Below are 23,958 nucleotides of genomic sequence, written 5' to 3' on the forward strand. Positions count from 1 at the left end.
AACAAACACGTTGTCACTTAAATATGAAGATAAAAGTTAACATTGCAATATAAAATGTATAAGATATCAAGTGGTACAACAAAAATTGATATTTAAATTTGATATCTGTCCTCAGTGATATGTATTCATAGAATAATAGAAAATCATATCAGAACAAAAACAAATGTATCTCATGAGATGATCATAATGAGGCATCTAGATACTACAAGGCTATGATGATGCACTAAGATATCAATGGTTCCCTCTACCCCTTATATGGGCAAAGGTCACTGATGTCATTCTTCCTATAGAAGTAGTAGGTGGATCAGGATGTGTTGAGGCTAAGCCTGAGGTGGAAGGTGCAACTCTTGGAGAAAAGTTGAAGATAAGGTGGGATATCATCAGCCTCTTCCCCTAGTTTTCAGTGTTTGTGGAGGTGGTAGCATTGGCTCTGGCACATTTTCAATGGCCATCCCTTGCTCTAAATCTGTCTCTCCTTGAAATGGAACACCCTTTGATTCTTCCTCCTCTCCTTAGCATCATGCTCAAACTACTTCGGTGCCTCCTCCATGAGAAGTCTCACAGTGTCCACCCTCCACGGTGTCATGATGTCAAGTGTATCCAATGAAATGGCATTTGTGTCAAATAGTTTGTTTATCTATATCACTCATAACCTAAGATTCTAGTAGACATAGGCCATGTCATTGAGGTCGCGGGCATCTAACCTACATGAGGGCCATTTTGTATTGATTTTTGGTAGCATCGAATGTGCTCTAGCCATGAAAATTGGTGGAGAGGCTAAGGCACATGAGATCTCCAAGATCCAGAAACCGTTTGGAGAAATTCCACATAGATGAAGAGATATTAAAATAATTAATATTTTTAATAGGGTTCCTAAGTCTAAACTTAAGAAAATTAAAATATTAATTTGTATTAATATAAAATGGGTGAGAAAGTTCTAAGAGACGAGGATCAAGCTAGATCTAATCTTAGCCATTGATTAGGGACTTAATCTTGGCCGTTGAATTGTCAACATGAAAAGTATAAGAGGAGGCTTGAGGGTCAGTGGGAGATACACCAAGAGAGATCAAGAATTTGATTTTCTGGGGGTCGGTTTGCTAAGCAAATCGAGTTAGAAATCAGTTGCAGTGAGGGGAAATTCAGCGAGGGATTTCGATCCAAGGCTGAAGAATACATATCAGAGAGGCAGTAAAGTGTCGGAAGAGGCAGTGCAGAGCCTAGGAGGGTTGATGCAAAGGCTAAGGAGGCCAGCACAGAGGATGCAGAAGTTGTAGAGGCAGACGCAGAGGACGCAAAAGGCCTTGGAGGCTGACGCAAGCAATGCAGAGGGCCGTAGAGGCTGACGTTGAGCTTCAGAGGCAACGCTGGGGAGATTCTATGGGGCAGACTGAGAGAAGATCAGTCGGGAAAGGATGACGCAGTTCCAGAGCAGTGTTTGTAACAGCCGGAGTCACTGTGGGGTTGATCATCTGGTTGCTGATTTTCCGGAATATCTGTCTCCGGATAGAGGTACTACTGCCAAGGATATTCTCTGGGTGAGCCATTTTTGGCACCTTAGTTGTATTCACGAATCTGCTTAATAATACAAACCCTCTATATGCTACACTGGTTTTCCCGAATTGGGTTTTTCCGGGGACGATTGTCCAAAAATAATGGTGTCCCTTGTGTTATTGTTTATGTTTACTTCAGTACATGATTTATATATCTGTGAAGGCTGCAATAGTGCTTACTTCGATGTTTATGCAATTAAATAACTTGTTAATGTAAAGAACAAGTAGGAGATTGTAAATCAAAAATTGCAGTAGGGGTTTCTGATGTGTTAGATTCAAAAATTTTCACGTGGTATTAGAGCGATTGCAGATCAAAGAGGACTAAAAACACTAGTTGAAGAAATTTGAAAATTTGCAACAGAGAAGCAGATGTCCCAAGAGACATCGTTGTTCCAGAGCTGAAGAGGCAACAGGAGGATTGACGCAATGCAAAGAGGGTAACACAAAGGCTCACGCAGAGCCTGCATCAGCATTCTGAGCCAGGAGAAGGGCCAGCGTAGAGGCAGAGAGGGGCAGAACAGGCTCACACAGAGTCGCGTCATCCTTCTCAGCAAGGAAGGATTGACATAGTTGGTCGGGAGAAGCAGATTCAACCCAAGCCATGATTGCTCAAAGCATGAAGGGCTCAGATTCTTCAGTTGTCGGGGCTAAGGGAGCTATGCAGATTGTAATTCGAGGAGCTGGTGGGACGTTGTTTCCGTCTATGCAGAACAATGTCTAAGGGGACTGAACCAAGGTAGAGGCAAGCACTACCTCGAAAGATTTCTAGCCAACAAATCTATATTCGAGTTGCAGCAGAAAAGGAGGATTGTAGAGGAGTGATTCGACAGTTGGCTGGAGGATTTCCAGGAGGGAAGTCGAGACTCAAAGGGAGTCTAGAAGAGGAGCAGAGATGGCAGTAAACGGATTGAGGGATCAGGACAGATTGGATGAGGCTTCCAATTTTGTCATCTGGAAGGCCAAGATCTTGGCAATCCTGGATAAACATCGCATCAAGGACTATGCCTTGAAAATCGTAGTTGTCCCAGTTGACCCTGATGCAAATGAGAAGTATGAGGAGGCCATGGCAAAGGCGAAATGCATGATCCTAGATGGGGTCAAGGATCATGTAATACCACATATTGCTGAGAAGTCAACAACAAGGGAGATGTGGGAGACCCTGACCACCTTATACCAGGGCTCTTCCATGCAACGAAAGATGTTATTGGAGAATCAACTGAGGTCATATCAGATGTAGAAAGGAGAGGAGATAGATCACTTCCTTCTCAGGTTGCAAGGAATTCGCGACCAACTTACTTCCGTGGGGTCGACACCGGATATAGAGTTTATGGTCAGGACTAGATTGAATGTAGTCTCCAAGGACTGGGAGACGTTTGTCCAAAGCATCTTGGGCGGAGCAACTCTTTCCAATTGGGAGGAGATGTGGGCAACTCTTACAGGGAGAGATCAGGAGGTTGACCAAGGCTAGGAGTAGCAATCAAGGAGTTCGAATCAAGAAAGATGAGGAGAAGGATGCAACTCTAACATCTGCGGGACAGCAGGGGGTTCAGAAGAGGAAGAAGAAAGATTTCTCCAAGGTCAAGTGCTTCAACTGTGGTGAGCTGGGACATTATGCCTCTCAGTACCCCAGGAAGAAAGGCGAGGGGGAAGCTTCCGACTCAAAGTCAACTCCAGCAAAGGAAGAGAAGGATGTCGAGACTAATGACAATTGTGCCATGAGTGCTCATGCACCTTTAGAGAAGAGGTGAGGAGACATAGAGTTGTAGTCAAGAGGACTACATGCAGGGGCAGGATCCTTGAGGTGCCCAAAGTCTTGGATCACATACGACTATGGGAGCCCTTAACGACAATAGCATAATGACAAGTGTCGGGTGGAGGAAGGTGTGATGCAGTGACAAGACAGTGCTAGGGTGCAGAAGTTTGTAGCAGTGAAGTGGAGGTTGCAGCAGTGCGAGAGGCATAGAAGAGGTTGCAGCAGTGTAGTGGCAGCAGAAGGAGCACAAGATAGCAGCAGAGGTAGCTTCAGCATCACGAGGCTTCCAGACTAACCGAGATGTCAGTGTTTGGGTGAAGTCAGTTACTTACTTGTCGGTAACTGAGTTGTAGTGCAGCAGTTAACAGTGGCAGTGCTATGGGCAGCATGATGCAACATGTTGAGAGGGAGCTATAGTACAAATGTAGCAGTGGCAGTGTCATGGGCAGCAGTACATGAAGCAACAGTGCAGGGGATGTGAGGCATAGGCCAAGCATCAACACAGGTACCGATGCAGAAGATCAGTGTGATGTTTCTATGGTGAAGCATCACCAGAGCACATTCCTTGCTAAGAGGGAGTGTTGATTTTTAGTAGCATCAGACGTGCTCTAGTCATGAACATTGGTGGAGAGGCTAAGGCACATGAGATCTCCAAGACCCAGAAATCGTTTGGAGAAATTCCACCCGGATGAAGAAATATTAAAATAATTAATATTTTTAATGGGGTTCCTAAGTCTAAACTTAGGAAAATTAAAATATTAATGTGTATTAATATAAAATGGGTGCGAAAGTTCTAAGAGACGAGGATCATGCCAAAACTAATCTTAGTCGTTGATTAGGGACTTAATCTTGATCGTTGAATCATCAACGAGAAAATTATAAGAGGAGGCTTGAGGGTCAGTTGGAGATACACCAAGAGATATCAAGAATTCGATTTTCTGGGCTGGGTTTGTTGAGGAAATCGAGTTAGAGATCAGCTGCATTGAGGGGCAGTTCAACAAGAGATTTCGATCCAAAGTTGAAGAATACGTATCAGAGAGGCAAAAAAGTGTCGGAAGAGGTAGCGCAGAGCCTAGGAGGGTTGATGTAGAGGCTAAAGAGGCCAGCGCAGAGGACGCAGAAACCGTAGAGGCAGATGCAGAGAACGCAGAAGGTCGTAGAGGTTGATGCAGGCAGTGCAGAGGGTCTTAGAGGCTGACACTGAGCTTCAGAGGCAGCGCTGGGGAGATTCTGTGGGGTAGACTGAGAGTAGATCAGTCGGGAGAGGGTGATGCAGTTCCAGAGCAGTGCTTGGAGCAGCTTTCGCTGACCAACACAACGAACAACTGGAGTCATTGTGGGGTTGATCATCCAGTTGTTGATTTGCCAAAATATCTGTCTCCGAATAAAGGTATTACTTCCTAGGATATTCTCTGTTGGGTGAGCCATTTCTGGCACCCTAGTTGTATTCACGAATCTGCTTAATAATACAAACCCTCTATATGCTGCACTGGTTTTCCCGAATTGGGTTTTTCTGGGGACGATTGTCCAAAAGTAACGGTATCCCTTGTGTTATTACTTCTATTTACTTCATTACATGATTTGTATATCTGTGAAGGCTGCAATAGTGCTTTCTTCGATGTTTATCCCATTAAATAACTTGTTAATGTAAAGAACAAGTAGGAGATTGTAAACCAGAAATTGCAGTAGGGGTTTCTGATGTGTTAGATTAAGAAATATTCACCTTTTGTAATTACATGATGTCCCATGGGAATATCCCACAAATAATTTAATTTAATGAAATTATAAATATTAAATTGCAATTTAACATTTCTAACTTGTTGTGCTTCTTGGAGTGTATCCCATAAATAACTTAATTTAATGAAATTTTAAATATTAAAATTTCAATTTAATATTTCTAACTTGTGCTTCTTGGAGTGTATTTTTTCAAAGACACTCCAATTGCATTTACACCTTGGATAGTTGCAACTTTGACTTAACACTTGAATGGCAAGTTTTTGCTACTCTAGGACTTTTTTGCCATAGTTTTCCCACCAAACATATATAACAAATAAATCTGAAGGATTCAAAGGAAAGACAACGAGTTATATTCCCATTGAGTAACTAATATATAGAAAGAAAATACATTGAAATTTGAAAGTTTGAAAATTGAAATAATCTTTACTCGTAGCTTAACTAGCATCCTAACACTCATGTCTTGGATAACCATATCATACCCAAATGTGGCAGCACTCAGTGTATATATCTTAATTTGTTTGGAAATCTCCAAGCATTTAGCGAAAGTCCACACCATCATATGAACATATTAGAAAAATCCATCCATAACCTATGCATCAAACCTAAATTCACATGCATAAGAGTATGCAAGGTTGAGGTAGAGCCTTGTTGCATGAATAGGACGATGGAGAGTGTTATTGGAGAGACAACTAGGTTGGAGATGAGTGTTGAGCATCCAAGGACCATTTCATCTTTCCTGGATCAAATGCAAGTGGGACGTGGACTTCTAAGGGTCATGTTGAGCTAAATCGAATCCCTCATGTGGGAAAAAGAACAATGTAATGAAATACTTTATTAATTTTTTACTTAGTATCTGACATGTGGATGATAAGCAATATTATTGTAATGAACAAAGTTCATATACGCAGCCGAATACTTAGAAGATCTAGCATATAAGAATGTCCATCATGGGACATATAATATATTATATAAGAATATTTGAATACAAGTGAGATGAGATGATTACAAATGAGGGTGGGGGCTTGCTTATAAACTTAGGCAGGTATCCCTTCACAAACGGTCATGCCCTTTGTAATATCCCTAATGGAAAAATTAATCGTAGATACTAGAAATGAACTTGAACAACAGAATAATCACAAATAGATACACAACCAACAATTTGATACACAAATAGATGTTAATAAAATCACTGAGCCATTTTATTAATCCACTGGAAAGAGTACATCAACATGAAGGAATAGTGGAACCTAGGCTTGCCAAGCAAGCAGAGCAAAACCCAGAAAAAGATCTCTGACCAAAATGAAGTATGACCCTTGTGGTGATGTAGACAACCCAGTGAGAAGACTACTGCAAACCTGCTCTCTCCAAAAACTCTGTTGAAGCACCGTGAGATTTCTGAGTGAAATTTCCTCAAGAGAGTAGGGTTTTCATCCAACACCCAATAGCAAACCCGAGGGTTTCCGTCTTGGGGCTATAGTAGCTGGGAACTAGGTTCTCCAATTCTCATCAAGACTACATGCACCAATCCAAGATGTCTCGTAATGGCCTTCTCCTCCTCTTTTTATAGATCTGATGGACCCCTCTAGAAGCTCCTATTTTATTATTATTTTAATCATTGAGCACATTTCCCTCTTTTTATTTCAATTAAAATATCTTTTTAATGTGGGAAAATGGTAAATTGGCCACCATGCCTCCTCAGGCCACTGAAAATCACTTCTAACCATCCCATCCTATAGATCTTCTCGTTCTGGTTCCAATGAGCTATTACACTAAGGTGTTCTGTCAAGTATGCCTTTCGGAATGCCACCTTAAGTGTAATTAATTGAGTTAGGCACAATAATAACTCTGTTTTACGAGAATTATCAGAATGCAATGGAACGAGAAGCAAGTTGTGTAGAATCAATCCTGATGATGGAATATGGCAAGTGAACTCCTCCAGACCCCATAAAACATCTCCAAAATCCCCTGGGCTTGCTGATGGAGTAAACATGCACCTGTGACCTTTTTGCCTCCAAACCCTGAAAGTCCATCCTAACCATGCATAAGGAACACCAGAAAAAAGAACATCACAAATCCTCCCGCCCCAGGATTGCTTGCCCTCAAGTAATCCAAAATTGTGGACCAGTCTGGTGGCCCAATGCAACTGAGACCCACTGCTCGAATCCCATACAATCAACTACGTGATGCTATGCCTCTGTGTCAACCCACCATGAATGGACTCCTCAATGCTCTTATCTTAGACCAATCTTTGATTGAACCTGTTATCAACAAATCCTTCAAGATCCCGATGCCACCAGGAATAAGCTTCAATGCTCCATGCCTCCTGTTGTGCTATAACTTCGGCTATGAATGTTGCTCCATTAACTGCGTACCAACTCATCACCTCTCTCCAGTCCAACCCTTGGCATAATCCAAGGTCTTGTTCTTGTGATCTTGACATATACATATATTGGTAATTTCTTGATGAACCATAATATAATAAAGAAGTAAAAGAAGCCAACATAATTCACAAGTAATTATCAAAGAAGAGGAATCAAACCCTAATTACTACTAGCATTGATTTCTCAACATGGTATCAGAGCTAAGGTCAAAGAAGGTTGGAGATCACTTTGTTGGCTTAAGAAGAAAGGATACTCCCTCTATGGCAAGTTACTTGAAGATGGGATTCAATATCATAAGAATTGCAGGAAGTTGGATTGGAAGGATCTTCTACAACCTATCTAAGAAGGTCAAAAGCGAAGGATTCTTGGTTTCACTTATAGGTACTCTTGATGATGACAATGCATGGATCATTGATAGTGGAGCATCAAGACATATTACAAGAGAAAGCGGACAACTTCATACTCAATCAAAGGAACAATCATCTCATGGAGTGGAGTTAGGAGACAATAACAACTGTGCAATCAAAGACCTTGGATCTACATCTTTGAAGCTGGAGAATGGAGCAAAACTACACCTCAACAATATACTCTATGTTCCAGGTTTGAAAAAGAATTTACTTTCAATTTCTTGTTTAGAAGATAAAGGAGATAGGGTTGCTTTTGTAGATGGTAAAGTCTTGGTTTGGGGAAAGGATTCAAGCATTGAAAAAGAAAAAGTTATTGGAGTTTGTGAAGGAAGACTATATAGAGTTATAACACCATCTCCTCAAGCTCTAGTTCACATGGAAATCAATCCCATCGAACTATGGCATAGAAGATATGGGCATATACACTACAAGATCATTCCCTTTCTCAATCAAATGGTAAATGGCATCCCTAACATCAAAGAAAATAGTGAAGGAGTATGTAAGGGATGTGCTTTGAGAATACAAGGAAGCCTTTCACAAGCAGTGACATAAGGTCTAGACCTCATTAATTCTAATGTGTGTGGGCCTATGCCTAAAAAATCACTTGGAGGCCATCTTTATTATGAAGGTTTATGTGACCTTCATTGATGTTCATTCTAGAAAGATATGGCTCTACCTTCTCAAGACAAAGGATGAAGTATTTGAAAAATTCAAGGAATTTAGATCTGAAGTAGAGACCTTAACCGAAAAGAAGATAAAGACCTTGAGATCTGACAATGGTGGGGAATACACCTCAAAAGAATTGGTTGCATATTGTAAAGAAGCAGGTATTAAGAGGGAGCTCAATTTTCCCTACAATCCCGAACAAAATGGAGTTGCAGAAAGGAAAAATAGAACGATTGAAGAATGCATACGAACTATGATATTTGATCAAGACCTTCCAAAGTTTCTATGTGGTGAAGCAGCTATGACAACAATATATATACAAAATAAAAGTCCTCATAGAATTATTGAGAATATGACACCTGAAGAAGCATTCACATGGAAGAAGCCATGTGTGGACCATCTTCGAATCTTTGGGTGTCCCACATACATCCATGTTCCAAAGGATAAACGAAAGAAACTAGATTCTACAAGCATCAAAGGGATCCTTGTTGGCCACAGTCTTTCTTCAAAGGCATATAGAATCTACATAAAGGAAGCAGGAGAAATTGAAGCTAGCAAGGATGTTATATTCGATGAGAATCATGCCTACAAGAGATCCAAGGATATTCCAATTGATTCTGATGACGAAAATACACCACTATTTGAAGAAGAAAAACATCAGGATGAGACAACACTTAACCAGGAAGAAGAAGATGAAGGACCAAGTGAACCGATTCAACCTATGATCATACCCGAAACAAGGAAGAGACCAAATTGGTTGAAAGCTACTCTTGAAGATGCTGAAGGACATGGAGCTGCTAAAGGAACTTTTAGAGAAAGCAAAAGACCAAAAAGATATTGAGGATATGCAACATACATAACAAAATTTTTAGAAGCTAAACCAACTACTTTTGAAGAAGCTACTCATCAAGAAGAATGGAAGAAGGCAATGCAAGAAGAATATCAATCCATCATGAAGAATGGAGTTTGGAAAATCGTTCCTAGGCCAAAGGACAAATTGGTTGTCACTTCAAAATGGATTTACAAAATCAAACATGCGATTGATGGAAGTATAGATAAATACAAACTAGATTTGTTTCAAGGGGTTTCTCTTAAAAGGAAGGTATAGACTATGAAGAAACCTTTGCACCTAAACTTATGTATACTACTATAAGATCTTTGGTTTCCCTAACTACTACAATGGGATGGAATATTCATCAAATGGATGTGTTGTCGCACAGATTGTCACGACAACGCTTAGACCGGGGGTTGTCACCCTGATCCCCGATCTCTCCGTTTAAGCCTGTCTCCCAAAGCTAAGGGGGGTAGACCCTATGGGACAAAGGAAGACCAACTGTGGACTAGTTGGGTTGGGAGACATAGCAAGGCAATCTAGCACTCGATTGCTTTTAGAAATTAATGTACCAGTGCCTTATGGAGTTAATGATTAAATGATTATTTTATTAAATGTTGTAGAAATATGAACCATGTAAAACAATCATCTATCATCAAATGTCCCAAGCAATGCAAGATGTCCAGTAAATTCACAATGCTTTAACGATGATCCAACAATTAAACTTCAAGAAAAATCAAATGCTTTGAGTGATCATAAAATTTAAATGTTGACTAGTTACCACTTTCATATAGCTAACTTTAGACGAACATTTAAGCGCATTTAACTATAAAGAAGTAGAACATAGATACCACAAAAATGAATTTTCAATTTTTTGTTAAGCTTTTTTCAATTTTTCAATATTTTTTTTTAATAAAATTTTAAGTCTAAAAATTAAACAAAACTAAAATCCTAAAGTTAAAAAAAAATAAAAAAAATAAAAAAAATAAAAATAAAAAGTAACTCTTTTTTTTTTTTTTTTTTTTTTTTTTTTTGATTTTTTATGACATTTTTTACTTTAAAGTCAAAACAAGACTAAAAAAAAATCAAAACTGAAGCCTAACCCAAAGAAAACTAAAACTAAGAATATTATTATTATTTTTTGATATTATCAAAATTTAAAAATTAAACTAAACTTTAAGTAAATCTAAAAAAAATGAAACCAAAGAATTAAAAGCTAAAAACTTTTTATGTTTTTTTTTTAATTTTTATTATTTTTTTATGATTTTTGATTTATTAAAAAAAAAAATAAAAAAAATAAAACAAAGCTAAATTTGAAACTAAATTAATCTAAAGCCAAACATAAATAAAATCTAAACTACTGTGCTAACACTAAGTCTTAGCTAAAAGAAATGTATACATGAAAAACTACGCATAACCCTAGCCCGTGTATACAAAACAAGAATCGAAATGTATTTTGTTTGTTATCAGGTATGCAGAAGGGATGGCACTATGATTTTGCAGCAAAGGGGCAGCACGAATGACAGCAGTGAAGGCAGCGTAGTGCAGGTGCAGGGATTGCGTGAGGAGCAGAGTAAGCTGCTGCGTGGAGGGGATTCGAGGGAGATGGGCTGTGTGTGGAGCAGCAAAAGCGTGGACGCAAATGGAGGAGAAGAATATGGGACGTGCATATGGATGTGAACAGGCAGCGAGAGGACAGAGAGGGTTAGGAAATGAGGGTCATGGATAGCAGCACGCAGGATTTTTTTTTTAACAAGATTCGAGGAGAGTTTAATGCAGGAATAACGGGTTCTACGTTTTTGTTTGCAGATGTGAGGAATCGATGGTGGAGCGAGGGGCAGGCAGCGTGGTGAGTGAGGGAAACGTGAAGGTTTTGCAGGTGGCTGTGGGTATGTAGCTGGATGGTGAAGGGGAATGGGGTTTTGGATATGCATACGCAGGCAGAGAGCTGCCTGAGTGGTGATGGAGAGCGAGTTTGTGTTTGCAGGTTGAAGGGAAATGCTGGGCAACATGATGGATTCACGCAGAATGAGGGAGCAGACAGTGGAGGGATAGAATGGAGCTGTGTGGGGACTCTTGGTAAATTGATGGGGGGAGGAAAAGCAGATAATGGAACAACTGTGTGGAGATTGGGATTTGATTTGCAGCAAAGTGAGAGGCGCTAAAAACCCTAGGACAACAGACGCAAATCAGAATCTTCTGCTAGAAAAGTAACCTCAGGCAACAGAGAAAAAAAACTGAAAACCCAGGAAGCAGATAGGAGAACTTCCACCAAAACCTTTAAATATTTTCCAGAAATCTTAATAAAGATTTTAACTCACTCTCCTTTAGATTTCTTGAAACCCTCATAAAAAAATTTAGATCTGAAAATGAATGATTTTAAAATCCTTAGAATGCAAGATTGCTAGTTGATATTCTTGGAAAGCAATTTTAAATGAAACCCCAGCAGATATATAGCTTGGAGAATCTCGAATTTCTTCAGCAGAAAACCTACAAGAACTGATCCTGAGGCCAGATCTTACCCTCTGGGGCCTAGATCTGGCTTCAAACAAAAATTTCTCCTCAGACCTGTAACCTGCAACCTGTAATGGCAAAAAAAAGAACACCCAAAGATAATATGTGCAAGAAACAAAACTAAAAACCCTAAATCAGCTAAATAATTACAGTATTTACAGATTAACGACTCTAATCAGCCAGATTTATCAATAATCCACAAAAGTATTTTCAAAATTTTAAATTTAATGTGAGTTGCTTCAGAAAACCCTTCATGCATTCATAATTTTTTTTTTTCAAATGATAAGCCCGGGATTAAAACTCGTTGGGCTCTTTCAGAAAACGCAATCCGGGAGTTAGCTGGTTCAGCCGAGAACTTCCCAACGCCCGGTAAACTCAAAACTAAGATTTCCTGCATAGCTTAAAATCAACCATTAACATAGAGGGAGAAAACAATAGTGAAATCCAAATCAAATGGAGATACTTGCCATTATATTTCAAAATCTAAACTATCATTCAAACCCCAAAGATCAGACAAGATACCTGTGCCTGAATCAATCTTCATCAAGCTATTATCGATGACCGAAAATAAAATTATGCAGAAAGATAAAAGATCTTACAACATTTCCAAAAGAGTAACACTAGCAAGATTTTTAACCCCAAAGTCTTTTTTTATTGCACACAAAATGACTACAAGAGAGCTTTCTTTAGCACCAGACTCTCTGATCCAATCTGATCTCAAATGACCCCTAACACCCTATTTAAAGGAAAAATTCCCAACGGTTAGTTCGAGTGATCCATGTCAAACTAATCTTTACTGTCGATGAGGATCAAGCTTTCTTTTAATCTCATTCGTCGATTTTTTAAATGCATTTTAATATATTAAACAATTAAAATTCTGCATTTATTTACTCAAAAATTTGACTTGTTATTATTTTATTTTATTTTTAATTATTTTTAAAATTTTATCTTATTTTTTAATTTATTATTATTATTATTATTTTAATTCTTTAGTAATTTTTTTAATTTTATTATTATTATTTATATCTTTTATTTTTTATTTTTAATTGGATCCTTGAACTTAGCCTTTGGAAAAATTACCTAAGACCTAGGACTTATGACTTGCGAGGGGATTAAAACATTTTCTAACCCTCAAGACACTTTACATCATGACTTTTACAATTTTACATCTCAAGGGGGAAAACCAATTTGACATAGACCCTCATAGACCACCCCGTTCTGCAACCAAATATAATCTAGCAGATCAACGCACTAGGATTCTTCTAAGATTCTAATGACAAAATTCATTCCGGCTTTGGGGTCAGGTTGAAGGAAAACTCTGCCGATCATGGATCGGTGAGACAAAAAACCTTCTGGAACGTAGATTATCACTAGAAAATTAGGTCCACCTAGGCAATTTACATACATGACTTAACTCTGCTAAGATTATTTACAATTCACACATGCAGACTGGGTTTACAACATAATATGATCAAGTCGACGATGACTGTCGAATGGCACAGACATGTCGATTAAGAGTTATCCCTTTTGCGAAAAAAGGGGCGGTACTGCTATGGGAAGTTGACATGTAGTGGTCAACATCTGGCTCTACTTGGGGACACGTTGCTGCACTGCAGGAATTTGAGAATTCAGAATCTGCATCCACGCAATAAAGTAGCGTCCATTCAAAAATCATCATATAACATTTAAGCACATGAAAGATAGAAGCTCTTCATTTATTAACAATGAAAGTAAATCTAGTCCTAAAATAGAAATAAAATACTGAAATAACAAGGAGTAGGGTTAGAAATACAATACAAAGGATGCCCTACGGCATCAGATGTGTTCAATATAGTGTATATTGAGCATTTTCCTGCTTTTAGGCAAATTTGTCGGCTGCTTGTCGGATGTGTCATGTCCAATTCTACATATGGTAGGAGTTTTTCCTATCCGAAAGTCAAGCTGCTCGTGGCCGTCTGATGCATCAAATCTTCTTCTCATTTTCTTCCTCTTGCGCTTTTTCTTCCTCGCAGGCTGTATTACTGATGACGTGGAACTTTTTGCTTCAAAGCTCTCAGATGAAGTATGTAAGATATGCGTGACATGTCTTTCTTCATTCTGCATCTGCCCTTCAATTATCCACTTTTCAATGGAACAAAGGACCTCATAGTATGATGGAGCTTGCTGTAATAGATAAGGAGGCTCCTGATCTATTGACGTTCCCTTGTTTCTTTCATCCTCTGACCATTGTTGAAATTTCTGAACCTGTATTTTAATGGCATCTATTTGACTAAAGTGTTCAACCTTTATAGCATTGATTTCTCTGGCATGGTCTTCTTCCATTCAATAACTTTTTCTGAAGACATATCTGATTAGCTTCCATATCTTTTATTATTTTATCGTCTTTTTCCTTTATGGTCATCAAGCAATGCTGCATAGAGTTCATCTCTTCCTTATGATTTGCTTGCATGGTAGCCAACTGATTATTATGATCGAACGTCATGATAGTCATTTCTTCATCCATAGTTAATAACTTGTTTTGCATAGAATTAATTTCCCTATCATGATTAGCTTTCATGGTCGTCATATTTTCCTCTAAGCCTGATAACTTGCTTTGCATAAAACTAATTTCTGTGTCATGATTAATCTTCATGGCCTCATTTTCCTTAGCATGTTGATTTTGCATGATCTCCATCTCCCTATTACGTTTTTCCAAGTGGGTGCATAAAGTTCTCACATCATTGGCGTAATTAGTTTGATTTATCTCCATATTTTTTACCAGCAGCATTAGTTCTTGTATAATTTGCTTTTGATCTTCCTTTTCATTGTCATTTGTCCTTGTTTTTCCACTATCATGGATTTGATCTGAAATGGTACAGGTGGATGGCACATTCTCATATGAAGAATTGTCTTGGAATCTTTCATCGACAGCTGAACCTTTCATAAGATTACTTTCATTCTGTTGCACAATTTTAGGGGCACAAGGCGAGCTATTCGGATTACCATATCTATCTTTAAAAGCATTGACAATGTCTTGTAAAGAAGTGAAAGAATCCTCAGGACAATTGTTAAACCAATTCAAAGCATCACCCTCTAAAGAAAGGACAAAAAGACGCATTTTGACATCTTCATGATTATACTGAGGGGGTCTACAATATATGATCATTATATGAGTAAACAAGCCTAGATGCCTTTTAACAACGACTAAATCACCACGTGAGAACAAAGGTAATTTAGAAATGGCCACTTCCGGAATATCATGGAGATCATCAATAAAATGACATGGTTTAAACGAATAATCCATGATGAATAACGAGGGACCAAATGGATGATAGAAAGAGATCTATGCTCAAGAAAATGAGATGAAAGAAGTGAAGTTGCCACTTGAACAATGAATCTAATTCTAGGATCCAAAAATCAACCAACAAGCAGATATGAGGAAGGCTTCTTGTCTGGGAAAAAATAAAAGAAATGGAATGGAGTCGCCACCCAAACAAGAAATGAATGGAAGAGTAGGTGCTGATATGGCGAAAGATAAGGCGATGAAAAGATCCAAATGATGCCAAAAAATGTTGAATCTGCGATCTCAAATGAGAGATGAGAAAGATGAAAGATGATATGAAATGAGAAGATGAATGTCGTTGAAACGCCAGGGACAGAAAAACTCTATCCCCGACAATGGCGCCAAAAAATGTTGTCGCACAGATTGTCACGACAACACTCAGACCGGCGGCTGTCACCCTGATCCCCGATCTCTCCGTTTAAGCTTGTCTCCCGAGGCTAAGGGGGGTAGACCTTATGGGACAAGTGAAGACCAACTGTGGACTAGTTGGGTTGGGAGACACAGCAAGGCAATCTAGCACTCGATTGCTTTTAGAAATTAATGTACTAGTGCCTTATGGAGTTAATGATTAAATGATTATTTATTAAATGTTGCAGAAATATGAACCATGTAAAACAATCATCTATCATCAAATATCCCAAGCAATGCAAGATGTCTAGTAAATTCATGATGTTTTAACGATGATCCAGTGATTAAACTCCAAGAAAAATCAAATGCTTTGAGTGATCATAAAATTTAAATGCTGACTAGTTACCACTTTCATATAGCTAACTTTAGACGAACATTTAAGCGCATTTAACTATAAAGAAGTGGAACATAGATACCACAAAAATGAATTTTCAATTTTTTGTTAAGCTTTTTTCAATTTTTTTTTTTTTAATTTTTATATATTTTTTTAATAAAATTTTAAGTCTAAAAATTAAACAAAACTAAAATCCTAAAGTCTTTAAAAAATAAATAAATAAAAAGAAACTTTTTTTTGTTTTGTTTTGTTTTGTTTTTGTTATGACATTTTTTACTTTAAAGTCAAAACAAAACTTAAAAAAATCAAAACTAAAGCCTAACCCAAAGAAAACTAAAACTAAGAATATTATTATTATTTTTTGATATTATCAAAATTTAAAAATTAAACTAAACTTTAAGTAAATCTAAAAAAAAGTGAAATCAAAGAATTAAAAGCTAATTTTTTTTTTTTTTTGTAATATGATTTTTGATTTATTAAAAAAAAAATAAAAAAAAATAAAACAAAGCTAAATTTGAAACTAAATTAATCTAAAGCCAAACATAAATAAAATCTAAACTACTATGCTAACACTAAATCTTAGCTAAAAGAAACGTATACATGAAAAGCTATGCATAACCCTAGCCCGTGTATACAAAACAAGAATCGGAATGTATTTTGTTTGTTATCAGGTACGCAGAAGGGATGGCACTATGATTTTGCAGCAAAGGGGCAACACGAATGACAACAGTGAAGGCAGTGTAGTGCAGGTGCAGGGATTGCGGGAGGAGCAGAGTAAGCTGCTGCGTGGAGGGGATTCGAGGGAGATGGACTGTGTGTGGAGCAGCAGAAGCGTGGACGCAAATGGAGGCGGAGAAGAATATGGGACGCGAATATGGATGTGAACAGGCAATGAGAGGACAGAGAGGGTTAGGAAATGAGGGTCGTGGATAGTAGCACGCAGGATTTTTTTTTAACGAGATTTGAGGAGAGTTTAATGCAGGAGTAACGGGTTCTACGTTTTTGTTTGCAGATGTGAGGAATCGATTGTGGAGCGAGGGGCAGGTAGCGTGGTGAGTGAGGGCAACTTGAAGGTTTTGCAGGTGGTTGCGGGTATGTAGCTGGATGGTGAAGGGGAATGGGGTTTTGGATATGAATACGTAGGCAAAGAGCTGCCTGAGTGGCGATGGAGAGCGAGTTTGTGTTTGCAGGTTGAAGGGAAATGCTGGGCAGCGTGATGGATTCACGTAGAATGAGTAGACAGTGGAGGGATAGAATGGAGTTGCGAGGGGACTCTTGGTAAATTGATGGGGGGAGGAAAAGCAGATAATGGAACAGTTGTGTGGAGATTGGGATTTGATTTGTAACAAAGTGAGAGGCGCTGAAAACCCCAGGACAACATACGCAAATCAGAATCTTCTGCTAGAAAAGTAACCTCAGGCAACAGAGAAAAAAGAAACTGAAAACCCAGGAAGCAGATAGGAGAACTTCCACCAGAACCTTTAAATATTTTCCAGAAATCTTACTAAAAAATTTTAACTCGCTCTCCTTTAGATTTCTTGAAACCCTCATAAAAAAATATTTAGATCTTAAAATGAATGATTTTAAAATCCTTAGAATGCAAGATTGCTGGTTGATATTCCTGGAAAGCAATTTTAAATGAAACCCCAGTAGATATATAGCTTGGATAATCTCGAATTCCTTCAGCGAAAAACCTGCAAGAACTGATCCTGAGGCCAGATCTTACCCTCCAGGGCCTAGATCTGGCTTCAAACAAAAATTTGTCCTCAGACCTGTAACCTGCAACCTGTAATGGCAAAAAACAGATCACCCAAAGATAATATGTGCAAGAAACAAAATTGAAAACCCTAAATCAGCTAAATAATTACAATATTTACAGATTAACGACTCTAATAAGCCAGATTTATCAATAATCCACAAAAGTATTTCAAAATTTTAAATTTAATGTGAGTTGCTTCAGAAAACCCTTCATGCATTCATACTTTTTTTTTTCAAATGATAAGCTCGGGATTAAAACTGACTGTGCTCTTTCAGAAAACACAATCTGGGAGTTGGCTGGTTTAGCCGAGAACTTCCCAACGCCCGGTAAACTCAAAACTAAGATTTCCTGTACAGCTTAAAATCAACCGTTAACATAGAGGGAGAAAACAATAGTGAAATCCAGATCAAATGGAGATACCTGCCATTATATTTCAAAATCTAAACTATCATTCAAATCCCAAAGATCAGACAAGATACCTGTGCCTGAATCAATCTTCATCAAGCTATTATCGATGACTGAAAATAAAATTATGCAGAAAGATAAAAAATCTTACAACATTTCCAAAAGAGTAACACCAGCAAGATTTTTAACCCCAAAGTCTTTCTTTATTGCACAAAAAATAACTACAAGAGAGCTTTCTTTAGCACCAGACTCTCCGATCCAATCTGATCTCAAATGACCCCTAACACCCTATTTAAAGGAAAAATTCCCAACGGCTAGTTTGAGTGATCCATGTCAAACTAATCTTGACCGTTGATGAGGATCAAGCTTTCTTTTAATCTCGTTCGTCGAATTTTTAAATGCATTTTAATATATTAAACAATTAAAATTCTGCATTTATTTACTCAAAAATTTGACTTGTTATTATTTTATTTTATTTTTCAAATTTTATTTATTTTTAAAATTTTAATTTGTTTTATTTTTATTATTATTTTTTTAATTTATTTTTATTATTATTATTTTTTAATTTTTAATTTTTTAGTTATTTTTTAATTTTATTATTATTATTTTTTATTGTTTTTTATTTTTTATTTTTAAGTGGATCCTCGAACTTGGCCTTTGGAAAAATTACCTAAGGCCTAGGACTTATGACTTATGAGGGGATTAAAACATTTTTTAACCCTCAAGACACTTTACATCATGACTTTTACAATTTTACATCTCAAGGGGGAAAACCAATTTGACATAGATCCTCATAGACCACCCAGTTCTGCGACCAAATATAATCTAGCAGATCAATGCACTAGGATTCTTCTAAGATTCTAATGACAAAATTCATTCCGGCTTTGGGGTCAGGTTGAAGGAAAACTCTACCGATCATGGATCGGTGAGACAAAAAACCTTCCGGAACGTAGATTATCACTAGAAAATTAGGTCCACCTAGGCAATTTACATACATAACTCAACTCTGCTAAGATTATTTACAATTCACATATGCAAATTGGGTTTACAACATAATATGATCAAGTCGATGATGACTGTCGAATGGCACGGACATGTCGATTAAGCTCTATCCCTTTTGCGAAAAAAGGGGGTGTACTGCTATGGGAAGTTGACACGTAGTGGTCAACAGGATGTAAAAACAACTTTTCTAAATGGGAGCATCGATGAAGAAGTATACATTGAAGAACCGGAAGGATTTGTAATAAATAGCAAGGACACACATGTTTGCGGACTCAAGAAAGCCCTATATTGTTTAAAGCAAGCTCCTAGGGCATGGTATGCAAGAATGGATGCATATCTCTTAAGAATTGGGTTTGTCAAAAGTTTTGCATATCCAAATCTCTACATTAAAATAGTAAACAATGAATCAGTGACTATACTATATGTAGCTGATTTACTTATTACAGGTGTGGAGCATAGAATACAAGAATGCAAGAAGTTGTTGGCAGCTGAATTCGAATTGAAAGATCTGGGACTTATGCACTATTACTTGGGTTTGGAAGTTTGGCAGAAACCTGGAGAAATATATCTGGGTCAAGGTAAATACATAATCAAGATTTTACATAAATTTGGTATGATGGATTCCAAGCCTATGACTACTCGCATGATCACTAATCTCAAGAAGTTGAGAAGCTTTGACTCTAGTCCCATCGATCCTACTACCTATCGTAAGTTGGCGGGCTCTCTAACATATCTGGTAAATACAAGACTTGATATATGTTTAAGTTTTTCTATAAATATTCTTAGTCAATTTCAGTTAGAGCCTCGTCATGACCATTGGATAGCTACTAAGCATATTCGTAGATATCTCTGTGTCACTATACATCACTACCTAAAATATGATGGAAAGGAAGTCATGTTGACAGGTTTCACAGATTCAGATTGGGGTGGCAGTGAGATTGATGGCAGAAGCACTGCCGGTGGATGTTTTAGTTTGGGAGCTGCAATGATTTCATGGATGAGTAGAAAACACGATCTTGTTGCATTATGTAGTCCTTGTTACTGCTCAAACTAGCAGGGGTCTTAAAGGGGATCCTTGAAGGGCTACTACTAGGCTAAGGGCAACAACGAAGCGATAGCCCATTGTCATCTCGGCTAAGGCTACTTAGTCTTTATGGACTTTCACCGATGGGAGGAGACCTCTTATGATAAGGATATCAAAATGGATGGACCAATGATAGGGCGAGGGGTGCTTCTGGAACCCTATTCACATGAGAGGCTCAAATATGTGGCTTGCTTGTCTTGGAAGACAAAGGCTCTCAAGGAAGGGCTTGGGAGAATTTCAAGGGTTAGGTTTTGAGTATGTGTCTTATAAAGGAGATCCCAAAGCCCTAGAATTCTTGTGGAAACTTTGGGTTCCACGTAATCTTTGAAGAATTAACCTTGATAGTGCATGGGACAATACGGGACCAAGTGGACCCAAGGTTACGTCAAGGGGATAGGATTTAGCAACCAATGATATGCTTGACCTAATTAGGGAGCGAAAAGGGATCAAGGAATGAATTTTCAATGAAAGGCAATGTAAGGATCCCAGTGAGTTTCTAGCCTAAGGGAAACCAAGGTCAAGAATTGGTCTTCAAGCTAAGGCTTGCGATATCTCAAGATCCCACCATCGGAATCTCATGAAATTTGGAGGGCTTCTTGAGGACACACCAGCGTAGTTGTGGACCAAAAATCGAAGTATTTGGGTGGCTAGATTGTAAGATAATTGATGCCCTGGGTGACGTAGAGGACTAGACTTAGAGAAGAGGGGAGGGGAGAAGGAAAATAGGTTTAAGGTGATCACCTTATGGTGGGCTAGTGCTAAATCCTTTGGGGAGATTTGGAGTCGAGTAATTATGATTATAGACGTTGAATTTTCTATCTAAAGGAGGCTTCAATGACAACTTCGCATAGCATTAGGGCAACATCAAAAGCAACTTCAAGAACTTTATACTTCATTTTGCAAGATTGATGGCTTATCAGGATGAATTTCAATGAAGAAGCATCTCTAGAACATTCAATCATAATACATGGCCCATACATGAAGCATCGCTATCTAGAAACTGAATTTCCACAACTTAAATGGATGCAATAAATTAGCCCTAGTATAGTGAAATCCCAACAGCAATGTATGCGACAAGAATAGAAAAGAAAATAGCATTAAATTGTACTTACATGTATAAAGAGTATATCCAACTATCAAGAATTTGCCGATCAATAAGCTCCAAGACAAGAGAAAATAATCCAAAAATCAAAATTCATTCCATGCTCCAAAATTCGTCCTCCAAGAAGGATAGCGAAATTCTCAAAAGAGAGATACAAGTCCAATCCAAGAGATGATGCTAAAATGAATCCTCATTACTTCTATTTATACACTTCTAATGAGTTCGATTTAGCTGCTTGGGCCTACATTAGCCCCTAAAATAAAATAATGTGCAAAATAACTAACATTTGGTGACAAGCCCATCAAACTAGCTCATAAACAAAAGAATAAGCCTCTCAATAGGTTGTGTGATCAACAATACACGTCGTTGGACCTTCTAAGAAGCCTGATGAAGTCCATAAGTGCCACAATGACTAATAGGACTCCCCAAAGTAGTGGACAAGGGGTTGGCCCCTTGTTCTCCAAATAATAAACTTGTGATGCTCTCCATGGGTGTGAGGGCACACACGTAACCTCATGGGTCTCCAAGTAGGTCAAAGATGCTTGTAGACCATCTGTAAGGGCTCAGATTATGGTGCAAGTGATGCCACATTGGGATACAAGTCCTAGGTCATCTGCCAAGTGCATGGTACAACTATGGGGCCCGTTGGGCATGGTGAACTAGGTGCATATTCCTCATCTAATAGGTGAATCTAGAGCAATCTCTGAACATCTCTGGGGATCCACTGAGTGTTGTCTACTGCTATGGAGGCCCATGGCTCTCAACACACCCTACATGTGCCAATGTAGCCCTCTAGAGTGTTAGGACCCCGTATAGGGAGACCAAACCCAAAATGGGGACCACCTGCAATCTTGCATAAAAGCCAATGTGTCCCCTAGATTTCCAACACAACAAGTGATTAGAGAAAATCTAGTTAAAGAGCTTATAAACCAGGGACAATAGGTGGGCACTTCATAATGGCATGTCCTTCCATAGTGGGCTTTAGCATGTGGTAATGTCACTGAGCTCCAAATGGAGTTAACCAAGTATCCTATTAGGTGGTTTCTACTTTTGAAGGGGATAATATGCCCAAGGTACATACTTCAAAGGGTGGTGGCATGTGATAAAGAGATGAATGGAGTTAGGAATGAAAGGGGTAGCCTTGAGCCACATGCTGGGGTACAAGGGTAGCTAATAAAATGGAAGCCCACACTTGGGTATATAATGTATAGAAGGGAGCAATCGTGGTGTATGAGGTGCTCTGACCTTGATTTTTCCACTCTTCTTTATATGTCTTTTTCCTTTTATGACTTCTCTTTAATTAACTGCTCGGGGCTCAAGGGATAAGAACGTGATGTGTAAGGTATAGTAGTGGATATTCCCTTTAAGCTAGGGAGGTTCATTGTCTACCAGGGGTTGGGACAATCATGGGTTCCTTAAGGATAAAGAAGGCTCATCTAGGGTTTGTTACCGCTCAAACTAGCAGGGGACCTAAAGGGAATTCTTAAAGGGTCAAATCCTATACCAAGGGCAACAAATGGAGACTTAGCCTACTGTCACCTTAGCTAAGGCTCCCTACTATTTATGGACTTTCACCGATGGGAGGAGACTCGGTATATATGGAGTCACAAATGAAGGATAAATCGACAAGCAGATATAAAGTGTGACACAAATAATCCCTTTCCAAAAGAGGGTCAAGAATGGAGCGAGCTTGCTTTCTAAGCAAGGTACAATGTCTCCTAGGAGAAGGATGTGGGGATTTGAAGGTTAGGTTTATGGAATATGACTTGTGAAAGATTTTCCCAATCCCTAAAATCCTTATTGAAATTGGTATCCCAGATGGTTCTTCAAGAATTGTATTTCCAAAGGAGTGGGACCACACAGGACCAATTGGACCCAGTCTAGGTCAAGACTCAAGAGACAAGAATTTAGCAACCAATGATGTTTTTAACCCAAACAAGCAGGGGGAAAGGATCAAAGTAAAAAAATTCACTTAAAGGTGTTGAATTGATCCTATGAGGCACTAGCCTTGGGGATACTAGGGCAAAGTTTGATCTCAGAGTTAGGGCTTGGATTTTCTCACAACTCCACTGTTAGAATGGCTTCAAAATTGGAGGAGGCCTTGAGGACACACCAACGCAGGAGAGGCTAGGAGATCGAACTTTTTGGAGGGCTACTTTGTCGAAAAATGATGCCCTAGGTGACCCAACTTGGATAGACCTAGAAAAAGGTGAAAAGGAGTTGATTTTTGAGTGACCACCTCTTGGTAGATCAGTTCCCTAGTCTTGGGAGAATGGAGTCTAGGATAAATATGAATGAGGACCTTGTTTCTTAGTCAATTAGGCCTTAAGATTACCTTGCTAGCCTTCTAGGGCAAAGGGAAGCAACCTTACAACTTTTATACTTCGACTTGCAAAAGGTTATGGCTTATCAAGATGCATTCGTTGATAGAATTATCCCTAAGAAATTTCATTCAAAATTACATGGCCCATACATTGAGAGATGTTATATGGAGACAAAATTCCACAATTTAAGCAGTAAATGCATGCATCAATTAGCCCTAAGAATAGCGAAATTCTCAATCCAATGTATATGACAAAGTAGAAAAAGAATAGCATTAAAAACATGTACTTACATGTAATAGAACTTATCCATCCATCAACAATTTGACAATAGAGAAGCTCCAAGGTAAGATAAACCAAATCCAAACGTCAAAATTCATC

At 38.4% G+C, this 23,958-nt stretch overlaps 1 protein-coding gene across 1 annotated transcript in view; it reads left to right on the forward strand.

Moving 5' to 3' along the window:
• Positions 1 to 23,958, forward strand: part of LOC149174181 (uncharacterized) — a 177,276-nt gene that overhangs the window by 145,302 nt on the left and 8,016 nt on the right. The window lies entirely within an intron of this gene.

This window comes from Pinus tabuliformis, chromosome 4_1, assembly GCF_031772625.1.
Source record: "Pinus tabuliformis cultivar Carrire ecotype Pingquan chromosome 4_1, CPIR1, whole genome shotgun sequence".
Classification (NCBI taxonomy): domain Eukaryota; kingdom Viridiplantae; phylum Streptophyta; class Pinopsida; order Pinales; family Pinaceae; genus Pinus; species Pinus tabuliformis.